The sequence below is a fragment of the Lissotriton helveticus genome, chromosome 11 (assembly GCF_964261635.1).
Source record: "Lissotriton helveticus chromosome 11, aLisHel1.1, whole genome shotgun sequence".
Classification (NCBI taxonomy): domain Eukaryota; kingdom Metazoa; phylum Chordata; class Amphibia; order Caudata; family Salamandridae; genus Lissotriton; species Lissotriton helveticus.
In genome coordinates, this window is record NC_136072.1 from 39294278 (window position 1) to 39310858 (window position 16581).

Consider the following 16581-nt stretch of genomic DNA (forward strand, 5'->3'; position numbering starts at 1 on the left):
CTTCCGCACAGCTTTGACCTTGGTTTCAATCCCAGTTCCTTACCCTCTGCTAAAAACTTTCTACTGCTTTTCATGTTGGTATCTAAACCAAATGCACCGTTGAAGCTGGTGCAAGATAGACATTGCACTCAGGGTCGTAATGTTTAGAACCGAGAGCATACAGATCATAGGGTGTTGGTGGTATAGTGGTGAGCATAGCTGCCTTCCAAGCAGTTGACCCGGGTTCGATTCCCGGCCAACGCAGTACAAATACTTATATATTCTGCAAGCTGGATATATTTTAATGCAATATGTCACAAAATGGAAATATCATGAACAGATTAATCAGCCAGATATAAAAAAATAAACAAATACGTAGGCAAACATCTCGATCGCCCCTTCTGCTATATTCATTGCCCTAATATATGATAAGTTCCATAAAGCAGAGTCACCACTCACATGTGCTGGTAATAAATATGTTACAGTGGGCAGACAATGAAAGGGCTGAGGCCCGACCAGACATTATAACTCCAGCATCTCTATGTTAAAAAGCATTTCTAGGCAATATCTAGCCTCTGAAAAAAATATGCAAGATCCACCGATAAATCTGGCAAAAGTCACTAACATTTTGGGCATACTTGTGCTCTCACCTGAATGTAGCGCCACCTTGTAGCCATCGGAGGTAACTGCAGCTCACAAAATGTTTCATAAGAGGGCAAGTTGAGAGGAATCCAAGAGGCAGATGTCCATAGAAAGAGCCTCTGACTACAGCAGGAAGGTTGGATGCTTCAAATTTGCATAGTTTCCTGTCCAACGTCCTCTCACGTCCCGAACGCCCACGTCACTCCACTGAATGCTCCTCATCTGCATAAAGAGAACACTTTCACAGAGGAGCAGAGTGGCGCAGTGGAAGCGTGCTGGGCCCATAACCCAGAGGTCGATGGATCGAAACCATCCTCTGCTAAATTTGCTTTATTTTCCTTCCAAGGACCAAGCTGTCATTTCCACGCTGCCAGAAAGGAAAAGCGCAAGCTTGCGCCAGCTATGTGAGAAAAGACTTCTCAACTATCTGTGTCTGCTGAAATACAAGAGAGGGATCGTCAAAGGATCCACCCTTTACTTTGAAAGTAAAGAGACACAATAATAAGCATAAATGACAGAGGGCGTTGGTGGTATAGTGGTGAGCATAGCTGCCTTCCATGCAGTTGACCCGGGTTCGATTCCCGGCCAACGCAGTGCAAATACTTATGTATTCTGCAAGCAGGATATATTTTAGTTCAACATGTCACAAAATGGAAATATCATGAACAGATTAATCAGCCATATATATAGAAATTAAAAAATACGTAGGCAAACATCTCAATCGCCCCTTCTGCTATATTCATTGTCCTAATATATGATAAGTTTCATAAAGCAGAGTCGCCATTCACATGTGCTGGTAATAAATATGTTATTTTGGGCAGGCAATGAAAGGGCTGAGGCCCGACCAGACATTATACCTCCAGCATCTCTATGTTAAAAAGCATTTCTAGGCAATTTCTAGCCTCTGAAAAAAATATGCAAGACCCACCGATAAATCTGGCCAAAGTCCGTAACATTTTTGCATACTTGTGCTCTGACCTGAATGTAGCGCCACCTTGTAGCTGTCGAAGGTAACTGCAGCTCACAAAATGTTTTATCAGAAGGCAAGTTGAGAGGAATCCAAGAGGCAGATGTCCATGGAAAGAGCCTCTCACTGCAGCAGGAAGGTTGGATGCTTGAAATTTGCATAGTTTCCTGTCCAACGTCCCGAACGCTCCCAAACGCTCAAAAGCCTCACACCGGGCAAGCCCTCACCGGGTAGATCTCTGGCTCCCAGGTAAAGCCAAATCCTGAGCATGTTAGCGCTAGTATCACAGAGAGAGATATAGAGGGTTCAAGAGCTGCTGTCTTGATAAATGTTTGAAACGGCTAGTGCCTGAGAGTGTCTGGCTTTCAGTTATGACTGATTGTGAGAGGGGAAGATTAAGTTTTTCTGCACCCAGCATGCCTTGCGATATACTTAGGCAAATGAGGTGAGAGCCCGACCAATCCCACTCTACTCTGCTGAATGCTCCTTATTTGCATAAAGAGAACACTTTCACAACGGAGCAGAGTGGCGCAGCGGAAGCGTGCTGGGCCCATAACCCAGAGGTCGATGGATCGAAACCATCCTCTGCTAATTTTGCTTGATTTTTCTTCCAAGGACCAAGCTGTCATTCCCAGGCTGCCAGCAAGTAAAAGCGCAAGCTTTTGCCAGCTATGTGAGAAAAGACTTCTCAACTATCTGTGTCTGCTGAAATACAAGAGAGGGATCGTAAAAGGATCCACCCTGTACTTTGAAAGTAAAGACACACAATAATAAGCATAAATGACTGGTGGGACCTTCAAACACTTTTCTGGGCATGCTTTGAATTTCATTCTTCCCTTTTAGTTGTGCTATTATCTATCTCCTGGGCATTTCCTGGAATGTTCTCTCTTTCTCTTCCCTGCTTTGCTTCCCATGCTGCATCTATATGTTCATATCTATTATTTGTACTACTGCTTTCCATTCTTCTCTTCCGCACAGCTTTGACCTTGGTTTCAATCCCAGTTCCTTACCCACTGCTAAAAACTTTCTACTGCTTTTCATGTTGGTATCTAAACCAAATGCACCGTTGAAGCTGGTGCAAGATAGACATTGCACTCAGGGTCGTAATGTTTAGAACCGAGAGCATACAGATCATAGGGTGTTGGTGGTATAGTGGTGAGCATAGCTGCCTTCCAAGCAGTTGACCCGGGTTCGATTCCCGGCCAACGCAGTACAAATACTTATATATTCTGCAAGCTGGATATATTTTAATGCAATATGTCACAAAATGGAAATATCATGAACAGATTAATCAGCCAGATATAAAAAAATAAACAAATACGTAGGCAAACATCTCGATCGCCCCTTCTGCTATATTCATTGCCCTAATATATGATAAGTTCCATAAAGCAGAGTCACCACTCACATGTGCTGGTAATAAATATGTTACAGTGGGCAGACAATGAAAGGGCTGAGGCCCGACCAGACATTATAACTCCAGCATCTCTATGTTAAAAAGCATTTCTAGGCAATATCTAGCCTCTGAAAAAAATATGCAAGATCCACCGATAAATCTGGCAAAAGTCACTAACATTTTGGGCATACTTGTGCTCTCACCTGAATGTAGCGCCACCTTGTAGCCATCGGAGGTAACTGCAGCTCACAAAATGTTTCATAAGAGGGCAAGTTGAGAGGAATCCAAGAGGCAGATGTCCATAGAAAGAGCCTCTGACTACAGCAGGAAGGTTGGATGCTTCAAATTTGCATAGTTTCCTGTCCAACGTCCTCTCACGTCCCGAACGCCCACGTCACTCCACTGAATGCTCCTCATCTGCATAAAGAGAACACTTTCACAGAGGAGCAGAGTGGCGCAGCGGAAGCGTGCTGGGCCCATAACCCAGAGGTCGATGGATCGAAACCATCCTCTGCTAAATTTGCTTTATTTTCCTTCCAAGGACCAAGCTGTCATTTCCACGCTGCCAGAAAGGAAAAGCGCAAGCTTGCGCCAGCTATGTGAGAAAAGACTTCTCAACTATCTGTGTCTGCTGAAATACACGAGAGGGATCGTCAAAGGATCCACCCTTTACTTTGAAAGTAAAGAGACACAATAATAAGCATAAATGACAGAGGGCGTTGGTGGTATAGTGGTGAGCATAGCTGCCTTCCAAGCAGTTGACCCGGGTTCGATTCCCGGCCAACGCAGTGCAAATACTTATGTATTCTGCAAGCAGGATATATTTTAGTTCAACATGTCACAAAATGGAAATATCATGAACAGATTAATCAGCCATATATATAGAAATTAAAAAATACGTAGGCAAACATCTCAATCGCCCCTTCTGCTATATTCATTGTCCTAATATATGATAAGTTTCATAAAGCAGAGTCGCCATTCACATGTGCTGGTAATAAATATGTTATTTTGGGCAGGCAATGAAAGGGCTGAGGCCCGACCAGACATTATACCTCCAGCATCTCTATGTTAAAAAGCATTTCTAGGCAATTTCTAGCCTCTGAAAAAAATATGCAAGACCCACCGATAAATCTGGCCAAAGTCCGTAACATTTTTGCATACTTGTGCTCTGACCTGAATGTAGCGCCACCTCGTAGCTGTCGAAGGTAACTGCAGCTCACAAAATGTTTTATCAGAAGGCAAGTTGAGAGGAATCCAAGAGGCAGATTTCCATGGAAAGAGCCTCTCACTGCAGCAGGAAGGTTGGATGCTTGAAATTTGCATAGTTTCCTGTCCAACGTCCACTCACGTCCCGAACGCTCCCAAACGCTCAAAAGCCTCACACCGGGTAGATCTCTGGCTCCCAGGTAAAGCCAAATCCTGAGCATGTTAGCGCTAGTATCACAGAGAGAGATATAGAGGGTTCAAGAGCTGCTGTCTTGATAAATGTTTGAAACGGCTAGTGCCTGAGAGTGTCTGGCTTTCAGTTATGACTGATTGTGAGAGGGGAAGATTAAGTTTTTCTGCACCCAGCATGCCTTGCGATATACTTAGGCAAATGAGGTGAGAGCCCGACCAATCCCACTCTACTCTGCTGAATGCTCCTTATTTGCATAAAGAGAAAACTTTCACAACGGAGCAGAGTGGCGCAGCGGAAGCGTGCTGGGCCCATAACCCAGAGGTCGATGGATCGAAACCATCCTCTGCTAATTTTGCTTGATTTTTCTTCCAAGGACCAAGCTGTCATTCCCAGGCTGCCAGCAAGTAAAAGCGCAAGCTTTTGCCAGCTATGTGAGAAAAGACTTCTCAACTATCTGTGTCTGCTGAAATACAAGAGAGGGATCGTAAAAGGATCCACCCTGTACTTTGAAAGTAAAGACACACAATAATAAGCATAAATGACTGGTGGGACCTTCAAACACTTTTCTGGGCATGCTTTGAATTTCATTCTTCCCTTTTAGTTGTGCTATTATCTATCTCCTGGGCATTTCCTGGAATGTTCTCTCTTTCTCTTCCCTGCTTTGCTTCCCATGCTGCATCTATATGTTCATATCTATTATTTGTACTACTGCTTTCCATTCTTCTCTTCCGCACAGCTTTGACCTTGGTTTCAATCCCAGTTCCTTACCCTCTGCTAAAAACTTTCTACTGCTTTTCATGTTGGTATCTAAACCAAATGCACCGTTGAAGCTGGTGCAAGATAGACATTGCACTCAGGGTCGTAATGTTTAGAACCGAGAGCATACAGATCATAGGGTGTTGGTGGTATAGTGGTGAGCATAGCTGCCTTCCAAGCAGTTGACCCGGGTTCGATTCCCGGCCAACGCAGTACAAATACTTATATATTCTGCAAGCTGGATATATTTTAATGCAATATGTCACAAAATGGAAATATCATGAACAGATTAATCAGCCAGATATAAAAAAATAAACAAATACGTAGGCAAACATCTCGATCGCCCCTTCTGCTATATTCATTGCCCTAATATATGATAAGTTCCATAAAGCAGAGTCACCACTCACATGTGCTGGTAATAAATATGTTACAGTGGGCAGACAATGAAAGGGCTGAGGCCCGACCAGACATTATAACTCCAGCATCTCTATGTTAAAAAGCATTTCTAGGCAATATCTAGCCTCTGAAAAAAATATGCAAGATCCACCGATAAATCTGGCAAAAGTCACTAACATTTTGGGCATACTTGTGCTCTCACCTGAATGTAGCGCCACCTTGTAGCCATCGGAGGTAACTGCAGCTCACAAAATGTTTCATAAGAGGGCAAGTTGAGAGGAATCCAAGAGGCAGATGTCCATAGAAAGAGCCTCTGACTACAGCAGGAAGGTTGGATGCTTCAAATTTGCATAGTTTCCTGTCCAACGTCCTCTCACGTCCCGAACGCCCACGTCACTCCACTGAATGCTCCTCATCTGCATAAAGAGAACACTTTCACAGAGGAGCAGAGTGGCGCAGCTGAAGCGTGCTGGGCCCATAACCCAGAGGTCGATGGATCGAAACCATCCTCTGCTAAATTTGCTTTATTTTCCTTCCAAGGACCAAGCTGTCATTTCCACGCTGCCAGAAAGGAAAAGCGCAAGCTTGCGCCAGCTATGTGAGAAAAGACTTCTCAACTATCTGTGTCTGCTGAAATACAAGAGAGGGATCGTCAAAGGATCCACCCTTTACTTTGAAAGTAAAGAGACACAATAATAAGCATAAATGACAGAGGGCGTTGGTGGTATAGTGGTGAGCATAGCTGCCTTCCATGCAGTTGACCCGGGTTCGATTCCCGGCCAACGCAGTGCAAATACTTATGTATTCTGCAAGCAGGATATATTTTAGTTCAACATGTCACAAAATGGAAATATCATGAACAGATTAATCAGCCATATATATAGAAATTAAAAAATACGTAGGCAAACATCTCAATCGCCCCTTCTGCTATATTCATTGTCCTAATATATGATAAGTTTCATAAAGCAGAGTCGCCATTCACATGTGCTGGTAATAAATATGTTATTTTGGGCAGGCAATGAAAGGGCTGAGGCCCGACCAGACATTATACCTCCAGCATCTCTATGTTAAAAAGCATTTCTAGGCAATTTCTAGCCTCTGAAAAAAATATGCAAGACCCACCGATAAATCTGGCCAAAGTCCGTAACATTTTTGCATACTTGTGCTCTGACCTGAATGTAGCGCCACCTCGTAGCTGTCGAAGGTAACTGCAGCTCACAAAATGTTTTATCAGAAGGCAAGTTGAGAGGAATCCAAGAGGCAGATGTCCATGGAAAGAGCCTCTCACTGCAGCAGGAAGGTTGGATGCTTGAAATTTGCATAGTTTCCTGTCCAACGTCCCGAACGCTCCCAAACGCTCAAAAGCCTCACACCGGGCAAGCCCTCACCGGGTAGATCTCTGGCTCCCAGGTAAAGCCAAATCCTGAGCATGTTAGCGCTAGTATCACAGAGAGAGATATAGAGGGTTCAAGAGCTGCTGTCTTGATAAATGTTTGAAACGGCTAGTGCCTGAGAGTGTCTGGCTTTCAGTTATGACTGATTGTGAGAGGGGAAGATTAAGTTTTTCTGCACCCAGCATGCCTTGCGATATACTTAGGCAAATGAGGTGAGAGCCCGACCAATCCCACTCTACTCTGCTGAATGCTCCTTATTTGCATAAAGAGAACACTTTCACAACGGAGCAGAGTGGCGCAGCGGAAGCGTGCTGGGCCCATAACCCAGAGGTCGATGGATCGAAACCATCCTCTGCTAATTTTGCTTGATTTTTCTTCCAAGGACCAAGCTGTCATTCCCAGGCTGCCAGCAAGTAAAAGCGCAAGCTTTTGCCAGCTATGTGAGAAAAGACTTCTCAACTATCTGTGTCTGCTGAAATACAAGAGAGGGATCGTAAAAGGATCCACCCTGTACTTTGAAAGTAAAGACACACAATAATAAGCATAAATGACTGGTGGGACCTTCAAACACTTTTCTGGGCATGCTTTGAATTTCATTCTTCCCTTTTAGTTGTGCTATTATCTATCTCCTGGGCATTTCCTGGAATGTTCTCTCTTTCTCTTCCCTGCTTTGCTTCCCATGCTGCATCTATATGTTCATATCTATTATTTGTACTACTGCTTTCCATTCTTCTCTTCCGCACAGCTTTGACCTTGGTTTCAATCCCAGTTCCTTACCCTCTGCTAAAAACTTTCTACTGCTTTTCATGTTGGTATCTAAACCAAATGCACCGTTGAAGCTGGTGCAAGATAGACATTGCACTCAGGGTCGTAATGTTTAGAACCGAGAGCATACAGATCATAGGGCGTTGGTGGTATAGTGGTGAGCATAGCTGCCTTCCAAGCAGTTGACCCGGGTTCGATTCCCGGCCAACGCAGTACAAATACTTATATATTCTGCAAGCTGGATATATTTTAATGCAATATGTCACAAAATGGAAATATCATGAACAGATTAATCAGCCAGATATAAAAAAATAAACAAATACGTAGGCAAACATCTCGATCGCCCCTTCTGCTATATTCATTGCCCTAATATATGATAAGTTCCATAAAGCAGAGTCACCACTCACATGTGCTGGTAATAAATATGTTACAGTGGGCAGACAATGAAAGGGCTGAGGCCCGACCAGACATTATAACTCCAGCATCTCTATGTTAAAAAGCATTTCTAGGCAATATCTAGCCTCTGAAAAAAATATGCAAGATCCACCGATAAATCTGGCAAAAGTCACTAACATTTTGGGCATACTTGTGCTCTCACCTGAATGTAGCGCCACCTTGTAGCCATCGGAGGTAACTGCAGCTCACAAAATGTTTCATAAGAGGGCAAGTTGAGAGGAATCCAAGAGGCAGATGTCCATAGAAAGAGCCTCTGACTACAGCAGGAAGGTTGGATGCTTCAAATTTGCATAGTTTCCTGTCCAACGTCCTCTCACGTCCCGAACGCCCACGTCACTCCACTGAATGCTCCTCATCTGCATAAAGAGAACACTTTCACAGAGGAGCAGAGTGGCGCAGCGGAAGCGTGCTGGGCCCATAACCCAGAGGTCGATGGATCGAAACCATCCTCTGCTAAATTTGCTTTATTTTCCTTCCAAGGACCAAGCTGTCATTTCCACGCTGCCAGAAAGGAAAAGCGCAAGCTTGCGCCAGCTATGTGAGAAAAGACTTCTCAACTATCTGTGTCTGCTGAAATACAAGAGAGGGATCGTCAAAGGATCCACCCTTTACTTTGAAAGTAAAGAGACACAATAATAAGCATAAATGACAGAGGGCGTTGGTGGTATAGTGGTGAGCATAGCTGCCTTCCATGCAGTTGACCCGGGTTCGATTCCCGGCCTCGATTCCCGGCCAACGCAGTGCAAATACTTATGTATTCTGCAAGCAGGATATATTTTAGTTCAACATGTCACAAAATGGAAATATCATGAACAGATTAATCAGCCATATATATAGAAATTAAAAAATACGTAGGCAAACATCTCAATCGCCCCTTCTGCTATATTCATTGTCCTAATATATGATAAGTTTCATAAAGCAGAGTCGCCATTCACATGTGCTGGTAATAAATATGTTATTTTGGGCAGGCAATGAAAGGGCTGAGGCCCGACCAGACATTATACCTCCAGCATCTCTATGTTAAAAAGCATTTCTAGGCAATTTCTAGCCTCTGAAAAAAATATGCAAGACCCACCGATAAATCTGGCCAAAGTCCGTAACATTTTTGCATACTTGTGCTCTGACCTGAATGTAGCGCCACCTCGTAGCTGTCGAAGGTAACTGCAGCTCACAAAATGTTTTATCAGAAGGCAAGTTGAGAGGAATCCAAGAGGCAGATGTCCATGGAAAGAGCCTCTCACTGCAGCAGGAAGGTTGGATGCTTGAAATTTGCATAGTTTCCTGTCCAACGTCCCGAACGCTCCCAAACGCTCAAAAGCCTCACACCGGGCAAGCCCTCACCGGGTAGATCTCTGGCTCCCAGGTAAAGCCAAATCCTGAGCATGTTAGCGCTAGTATCACAGAGAGAGATATAGAGGGTTCAAGAGCTGCTGTCTTGATAAATGTTTGAAACGGCTAGTGCCTGAGAGTGTCTGGCTTTCAGTTATGACTGATTGTTAGAGGGGAAGATTAAGTTTTTCTGCACCCAGCATGCCTTGCGATATACTTAGGCAAATGAGGTGAGAGCCCGACCAATCCCACTCTACTCTGCTGAATGCTCCTTATTTGCATAAAGAGAACACTTTCACAACGGAGCAGAGTGGCGCAGCGGAAGCGTGCTGGGCCCATAACCCAGAGGTCGATGGATCGAAACCATCCTCTGCTAATTTTGCTTGATTTTTCTTCCAAGGACCAAGCTGTCATTCCCAGGCTGCCAGCAAGTAAAAGCGCAAGCTTTTGCCAGCTATGTGAGAAAAGACTTCTCAACTATCTGTGTCTGCTGAAATACAAGAGAGGGATCGTAAAAGGATCCACCCTGTACTTTGAAAGTAAAGACACACAATAATAAGCATAAATGACTGGTGGGACCTTCAAACACTTTTCTGGGCATGCTTTGAATTTCATTCTTCCCTTTTAGTTGTGCTATTATCTATCTCCTGGGCATTTCCTGGAATGTTCTCTCTTTCTCTTCCCTGCTTTGCTTCCCATGCTGCATCTATATGTTCATATCTATTATTTGTACTACTGCTTTCCATTCTTCTCTTCCGCACAGCTTTGACCTTGGTTTCAATCCCAGTTCCTTACCCTCTGCTAAAAACTTTCTACTGCTTTTCATGTTGGTATCTAAACCAAATGCACCGTTGAAGCTGGTGCAAGATAGACATTGCACTCAGGGTCGTAATGTTTAGAACCGAGAGCATACAGATCATAGGGCGTTGGTGGTATAGTGGTGAGCATAGCTGCCTTCCAAGCAGTTGACCCGGGTTCGATTCCTGGCCAACGCAGTACAAATACTTATATATTCTGCAAGCTGGATATATTTTAATGCAATATGTCACAAAATGGAAATATCATGAACAGATTAATCAGCCAGATATAAAAAAATAAACAAATACGTAGGCAAACATCTCGATCGCCCCTTCTGCTATATTCATTGCCCTAATATATGATAAGTTCCATAAAGCAGAGTCACCACTCACATGTGCTGGTAATAAATATGTTACAGTGGGCAGACAATGAAAGGGCTGAGGCCCGACCAGACATTATAACTCCAGCATCTCTATGTTAAAAAGCATTTCTAGGCAATATCTAGCCTCTGAAAAAAATATGCAAGATCCACCGATAAATCTGGCAAAAGTCACTAACATTTTGGGCATACTTGTGCTCTCACCTGAATGTAGTGCCACCTTGTAGCCATCGGAGGTAACTGCAGCTCACAAAATGTTTCATAAGAGGGCAAGTTGAGAGGAATCCAAGAGGCAGATGTCCATAGAAAGAGCCTCTGACTACAGCAGGAAGGTTGGATGCTTCAAATTTGCATAGTTTCCTGTCCAACGTCCTCTCACGTCCCGAACGCCCACGTCACTCCACTGAATGCTCCTCATCTGCATAAAGAGAACACTTTCACAGAGGAGCAGAGTGGCGCAGCGGAAGCGTGCTGGGCCCATAACCCAGAGGTCGATGGATCGAAACCATCCTCTGCTAAATTTGCTTTATTTTCCTTCCAAGGACCAAGCTGTCATTTCCACGCTGCCAGAAAGGAAAAGCGCAAGCTTGCGCCAGCTATGTGAGAAAAGACTTCTCAACTATCTGTGTCTGCTGAAATACAAGAGAGGGATCGTCAAAGGATCCACCCTTTACTTTGAAAGTAAAGAGACACAATAATAAGCATAAATGACAGAGGGCGTTGGTGGTATAGTGGTGAGCATAGCTGCCTTCCAAGCAGTTGACCCGGGTTCGATTCCCGGCCAACGCAGTGCAAATACTTATGTATTCTGCAAGCAGGATATATTTTAGTTCAACATGTCACAAAATGGAAATATCATGAACAGATTAATCAGCCATATATATAGAAATTAAAAAATACGTAGGCAAACATCTCAATCGCCCCTTCTGCTATATTCATTGTCCTAATATATGATAAGTTTCATAAAGCAGAGTCGCCATTCACATGTGCTGGTAATAAATATGTTATTTTGGGCAGGCAATGAAAGGGCTGAGGCCCGACCAGACATTATACCTCCAGCATCTCTATGTTAAAAAGCATTTCTAGGCAATTTCTAGCCTCTGAAAAAAATATGCAAGACCCACCGATAAATCTGGCCAAAGTCCGTAACATTTTTGCATACTTGTGCTCTGACCTGAATGTAGCGCCACCTCGTAGCTGTCGAAGGTAACTGCAGCTCACAAAATGTTTTATCAGAAGGCAAGTTGAGAGGAATCCAAGAGGCAGATGTCCATGGAAAGAGCCTCTCACTGCAGCAGGAAGGTTGGATGCTTGAAATTTGCATAGTTTCCTGTCCAACGTCCCGAACGCTCCCAAACGCTCAAAAGCCTCACACCGGGTAGATCTCTGGCTCCCAGGTAAAGCCAAATCCTGAGCATGTTAGCGCTAGTATCACAGAGAGAGATATAGAGGGTTCAAGAGCTGCTGTCTTGATAAATGTTTGAAACGGCTAGTGCCTGAGAGTGTCTGGCTTTCAGTTATGACTGATTGTTAGAGGGGAAGATTAAGTTTTTCTGCACCCAGCATGCCTTGCGATATACTTAGGCAAATGAGGTGAGAGCCCGACCAATCCCACTCTACTCTGCTGAATGCTCCTTATTTGCATAAAGAGAACACTTTCACAACGGAGCAGAGTGGCGCAGCGGAAGCGTGCTGGGCCCATAACCCAGAGGTCGATGGATCGAAACCATCCTCTGCTAATTTTGCTTGATTTTTCTTCCAAGGACCAAGCTGTCATTCCCAGGCTGCCAGCAAGTAAAAGCGCAAGCTTTTGCCAGCTATGTGAGAAAAGACTTCTCAACTATCTGTGTCTGCTGAAATACAAGAGAGGGATCGTAAAAGGATCCTCCCTGTACTTTGAAAGTAAAGACACACAATAATAAGCATAAATGACTGGTGGGACCTTCAAACACTTTTCTGGGCATGCTTTGAATTTCATTCTTCCCTTTTAGTTGTGCTATTATCTATCTCCTGGGCATTTCCTGGAATGTTCTCTCTTTCTCTTCCCTGCTTTGCTTCCCATGCTGCATCTATATGTTCATATCTATTATTTGTACTACTGCTTTCCATTCTTCTCTTCCGCACAGCTTTGACCTTGGTTTCAATCCCAGTTCCTTACCCTCTGCTAAAAACTTTCTACTGCTTTTCATGTTGGTATCTAAACCAAATGCACCGTTGAAGCTGGTGCAAGATAGACATTGCACTCAGGGTCGTAATGTTTAGAACCGAGAGCATACAGATCATAGGTCGTTGGTGGTATAGTGGTGAGCATAGCTGCCTTCCAAGCAGTTGACCCGGGTTCGATTCCCGGCCAACGCAGTACAAATACTTATATATTCTGCAAGCTGGATATATTTTAATGCAATATGTCACAAAATGGAAATATCATGAACAGATTAATCAGCCAGATATAAAAAAATAAACAAATACGTAGGCAAACATCTCGATCGCCCCTTCTGCTATATTCATTGCCCTAATATATGATAAGTTCCATAAAGCAGAGTCACCACTCACATGTGCTGGTAATAAATATGTTACAGTGGGCAGACAATGAAAGGGCTGAGGCCCGACCAGACATTATAACTCCAGCATCTCTATGTTAAAAAGCATTTCTAGGCAATATCTAGCCTCTGAAAAAAATATGCAAGATCCACCGATAAATCTGGCAAAAGTCACTAACATTTTGGGCATACTTGTGCTCTCACCTGAATGTAGTGCCACCTTGTAGCCATCGGAGGTAACTGCAGCTCACAAAATGTTTCATAAGAGGGCAAGTTGAGAGGAATCCAAGAGGCAGATGTCCATAGAAAGAGCCTCTGACTACAGCAGGAAGGTTGGATGCTTCAAATTTGCATAGTTTCCTGTCCAACGTCCTCTCACGTCCCGAACGCCCACGTCACTCCACTGAATGCTCCTCATCTGCATAAAGAGAACACTTTCACAGAGGAGCAGAGTGGCGCAGCGGAAGCGTGCTGGGCCCATAACCCAGAGGTCGATGGATCGAAACCATCCTCTGCTAAATTTGCTTTATTTTCCTTCCAAGGACCAAGCTGTCATTTCCACGCTGCCAGAAAGGAAAAGCGCAAGCTTGCGCCAGCTATGTGAGAAAAGACTTCTCAACTATCTGTGTCTGCTGAAATACAAGAGAGGGATCGTCAAAGGATCCACCCTTTACTTTGAAAGTAAAGAGACACAATAATAAGCATAAATGACAGAGGGCGTTGGTGGTATAGTGGTGAGCATAGCTGCCTTCCAAGCAGTTGACCCGGGTTCGATTCCCGGCCAACGCAGTGCAAATACTTATGTATTCTGCAAGCAGGATATATTTTAGTTCAACATGTCACAAAATGGAAATATCATGAACAGATTAATCAGCCATATATATAGAAATTAAAAAATACGTAGGCAAACATCTCAATCGCCCCTTCTGCTATATTCATTGTCCTAATATATGATAAGTTTCATAAAGCAGAGTCGCCATTCACATGTGCTGGTAATAAATATGTTATTTTGGGCAGGCAATGAAAGGGCTGAGGCCCGACCAGACATTATACCTCCAGCATCTCTATGTTAAAAAGCATTTCTAGGCAATTTCTAGCCTCTGAAAAAAATATGCAAGACCCACCGATAAATCTGGCCAAAGTCCGTAACATTTTTGCATACTTGTGCTCTGACCTGAATGTAGCGCCACCTCGTAGCTGTCGAAGGTAACTGCAGCTCACAAAATGTTTTATCAGAAGGCAAGTTGAGAGGAATCCAAGAGGCAGATGTCCATGGAAAGAGCCTCTCACTGCAGCAGGAAGGTTGGATGCTTGAAATTTGCATAGTTTCCTGTCCAACGTCCCGAACGCTCCCAAACGCTCAAAAGCCTCACCCTCACCGGGTAGATCTCTGGCTCCCAGGTAAAGCCAAATCCTGAGCATGTTAGCGCTAGTATCACAGAGAGAGATATAGAGGGTTCAAGAGCTGCTGTCTTGATAAATGTTTGAAACGGCTAGTGCCTGAGAGTGTCTGGCTTTCAGTTATGACTGATTGTTAGAGGGGAAGATTAAGTTTTTCTGCACCCAGCATGCCTTGCGATATACTTAGGCAAATGAGGTGAGAGCCCGACCAATCCCACTCTACTCTGCTGAATGCTCCTTATTTGCATAAAGAGAACACTTTCACAACGGAGCAGAGTGGCGCAGCGGAAGCGTGCTGGGCCCATAACCCAGAGGTCGATGGATCGAAACCATCCTCTGCTAATTTTGCTTGATTTTTCTTCCAAGGACCAAGCTGTCATTCCCAGGCTGCCAGCAAGTAAAAGCGCAAGCTTTTGCCAGCTATGTGAGAAAAGACTTCTCAACTATCTGTGTCTGCTGAAATACAAGAGAGGGATCGTAAAAGGATCCACCCTGTACTTTGAAAGTAAAGACACACAATAATAAGCATAAATGACTGGTGGGACCTTCAAACACTTTTCTGGGCATGCTTTGAATTTCATTCTTCCCTTTTAGTTGTGCTATTATCTATCTCCTGGGCATTTCCTGGAATGTTCTCTCTTTCTCTTCCCTGCTTTGCTTCCCATGCTGCATCTATATGTTCATATCTATTATTTGTACTACTGCTTTCCATTCTTCTCTTCCGCACAGCTTTGACCTTGGTTTCAATCCCAGTTCCTTACCCTCTGCTAAAAACTTTCTACTGCTTTTCATGTTGGTATCTAAACCAAATGCACCGTTGAAGCTGGTGCAAGATAGACATTGCACTCAGGGTCGTAATGTTTAGAACCGAGAGCATACAGATCATAGGGCGTTGGTGGTATAGTGGTGAGCATAGCTGCCTTCCAAGCAGTTGACCCGGGTTCGATTCCCGGCCAACGCAGTACAAATACTTATATATTCTGCAAGCTGGATATATTTTAATGCAATATGTCACAAAATGGAAATATCATGAACAGATTAATCAGCCAGATATAAAAAAATAAACAAATACGTAGGCAAACATCTCGATCGCCCCTTCTGCTATATTCATTGCCCTAATATATGATAAGTTCCATAAAGCAGAGTCACCACTCACATGTGCTGGTAATAAATATGTTACAGTGGGCAGACAATGAAAGGGCTGAGGCCCGACCAGACATTATAACTCCAGCATCTCTATGTTAAAAAGCATTTCTAGGCAATATCTAGCCTCTGAAAAAAATATGCAAGATCCACCGATAAATCTGGCAAAAGTCACTAACATTTTGGGCATACTTGTGCTCTCACCTGAATGTAGCGCCACCTTGTAGCCATCGGAGGTAACTGCAGCTCACAAAATGTTTCATAAGAGGGCAAGTTGAGAGGAATCCAAGAGGCAGATGTCCATAGAAAGAGCCTCTGACTACAGCAGGAAGGTTGGATGCTTCAAATTTGCATAGTTTCCTGTCCAACGTCCTCTCACGTCCCGAACGCCCACGTCACTCCACTGAATGCTCCTCATCTGCATAAAGAGAACACTTTCACAGAGGAGCAGAGTGGCGCAGCGGAAGCGTGCTGGGCCCATAACCCAGAGGTCGATGGATCGAAACCATCCTCTGCTAAATTTGCTTTATTTTCCTTCCAAGGACCAAGCTGTCATTTCCACGCTGCCAGAAAGGAAAAGCGCAAGCTTGCGCCAGCTATGTGAGAAAAGACTTCTCAACTATCTGTGTCTGCTGAAATACAAGAGAGGGATCGTCAAAGGATCCACCCTTTACTTTGAAAGTAAAGAGACACAATAATAAGCATAAATGACAGAGGGCGTTGGTGGTATAGTGGTGAGCATAGCTGCCTTCCAAGCAGTTGACCCGGGTTCGATTCCCGGCCAACGCAGTGCAAATACTTATGTATTCTGCAAGCAGGATATATTTTAGTTCAACATGTCACA

The 16581-nt window shown here is 43.9% G+C and overlaps 14 non-coding genes across 14 annotated transcripts; all 14 read left to right on the forward strand.

The window, feature by feature from the left end:
- The first annotated feature begins 171 nt into the window (after nt 1-171).
- On the forward strand, nt 172-243 carry TRNAG-UCC (transfer RNA glycine (anticodon UCC)). Its single transcript has one exon. It is a non-coding gene; the product is annotated as a tRNA-Gly (tRNA).
- A 628-nt stretch (nt 244-871) lies between these two features.
- TRNAM-CAU (transfer RNA methionine (anticodon CAU)) lies at nt 872-943 on the forward strand. Its single transcript has one exon. It is a non-coding gene; the product is annotated as a tRNA-Met (tRNA).
- A 199-nt stretch (nt 944-1142) lies between these two features.
- On the forward strand, nt 1143-1214 carry TRNAG-UCC (transfer RNA glycine (anticodon UCC)). Its single transcript has one exon. It is a non-coding gene; the product is annotated as a tRNA-Gly (tRNA).
- A 1512-nt stretch (nt 1215-2726) lies between these two features.
- Nucleotides 2727-2798, forward strand: TRNAG-UCC (transfer RNA glycine (anticodon UCC)). The gene has a single exon. It is a non-coding gene; the product is annotated as a tRNA-Gly (tRNA).
- Nucleotides 2799-3697: 899 nt separating this feature from the next.
- Nucleotides 3698-3769, forward strand: TRNAG-UCC (transfer RNA glycine (anticodon UCC)). Its single transcript has one exon. It is a non-coding gene; the product is annotated as a tRNA-Gly (tRNA).
- Nucleotides 3770-5276: 1507 nt separating this feature from the next.
- On the forward strand, nt 5277-5348 carry TRNAG-UCC (transfer RNA glycine (anticodon UCC)). Its single transcript has one exon. It is a non-coding gene; the product is annotated as a tRNA-Gly (tRNA).
- An 899-nt stretch (nt 5349-6247) lies between these two features.
- TRNAG-UCC (transfer RNA glycine (anticodon UCC)) lies at nt 6248-6319 on the forward strand. The gene has a single exon. It is a non-coding gene; the product is annotated as a tRNA-Gly (tRNA).
- A 1512-nt stretch (nt 6320-7831) lies between these two features.
- On the forward strand, nt 7832-7903 carry TRNAG-UCC (transfer RNA glycine (anticodon UCC)). The gene has a single exon. It is a non-coding gene; the product is annotated as a tRNA-Gly (tRNA).
- Nucleotides 7904-10399: 2496 nt separating this feature from the next.
- Nucleotides 10400-10471, forward strand: TRNAG-UCC (transfer RNA glycine (anticodon UCC)). Its single transcript has one exon. It is a non-coding gene; the product is annotated as a tRNA-Gly (tRNA).
- An 899-nt stretch (nt 10472-11370) lies between these two features.
- Nucleotides 11371-11442, forward strand: TRNAG-UCC (transfer RNA glycine (anticodon UCC)). Its single transcript has one exon. It is a non-coding gene; the product is annotated as a tRNA-Gly (tRNA).
- A 1497-nt stretch (nt 11443-12939) lies between these two features.
- On the forward strand, nt 12940-13011 carry TRNAG-UCC (transfer RNA glycine (anticodon UCC)). Its single transcript has one exon. It is a non-coding gene; the product is annotated as a tRNA-Gly (tRNA).
- An 899-nt stretch (nt 13012-13910) lies between these two features.
- Nucleotides 13911-13982, forward strand: TRNAG-UCC (transfer RNA glycine (anticodon UCC)). Its single transcript has one exon. It is a non-coding gene; the product is annotated as a tRNA-Gly (tRNA).
- Nucleotides 13983-15483: 1501 nt separating this feature from the next.
- TRNAG-UCC (transfer RNA glycine (anticodon UCC)) lies at nt 15484-15555 on the forward strand. The gene has a single exon. It is a non-coding gene; the product is annotated as a tRNA-Gly (tRNA).
- Nucleotides 15556-16454: 899 nt separating this feature from the next.
- TRNAG-UCC (transfer RNA glycine (anticodon UCC)) lies at nt 16455-16526 on the forward strand. Its single transcript has one exon. It is a non-coding gene; the product is annotated as a tRNA-Gly (tRNA).
- The last annotated feature ends 55 nt before the right edge of the window (nt 16527-16581 follow it).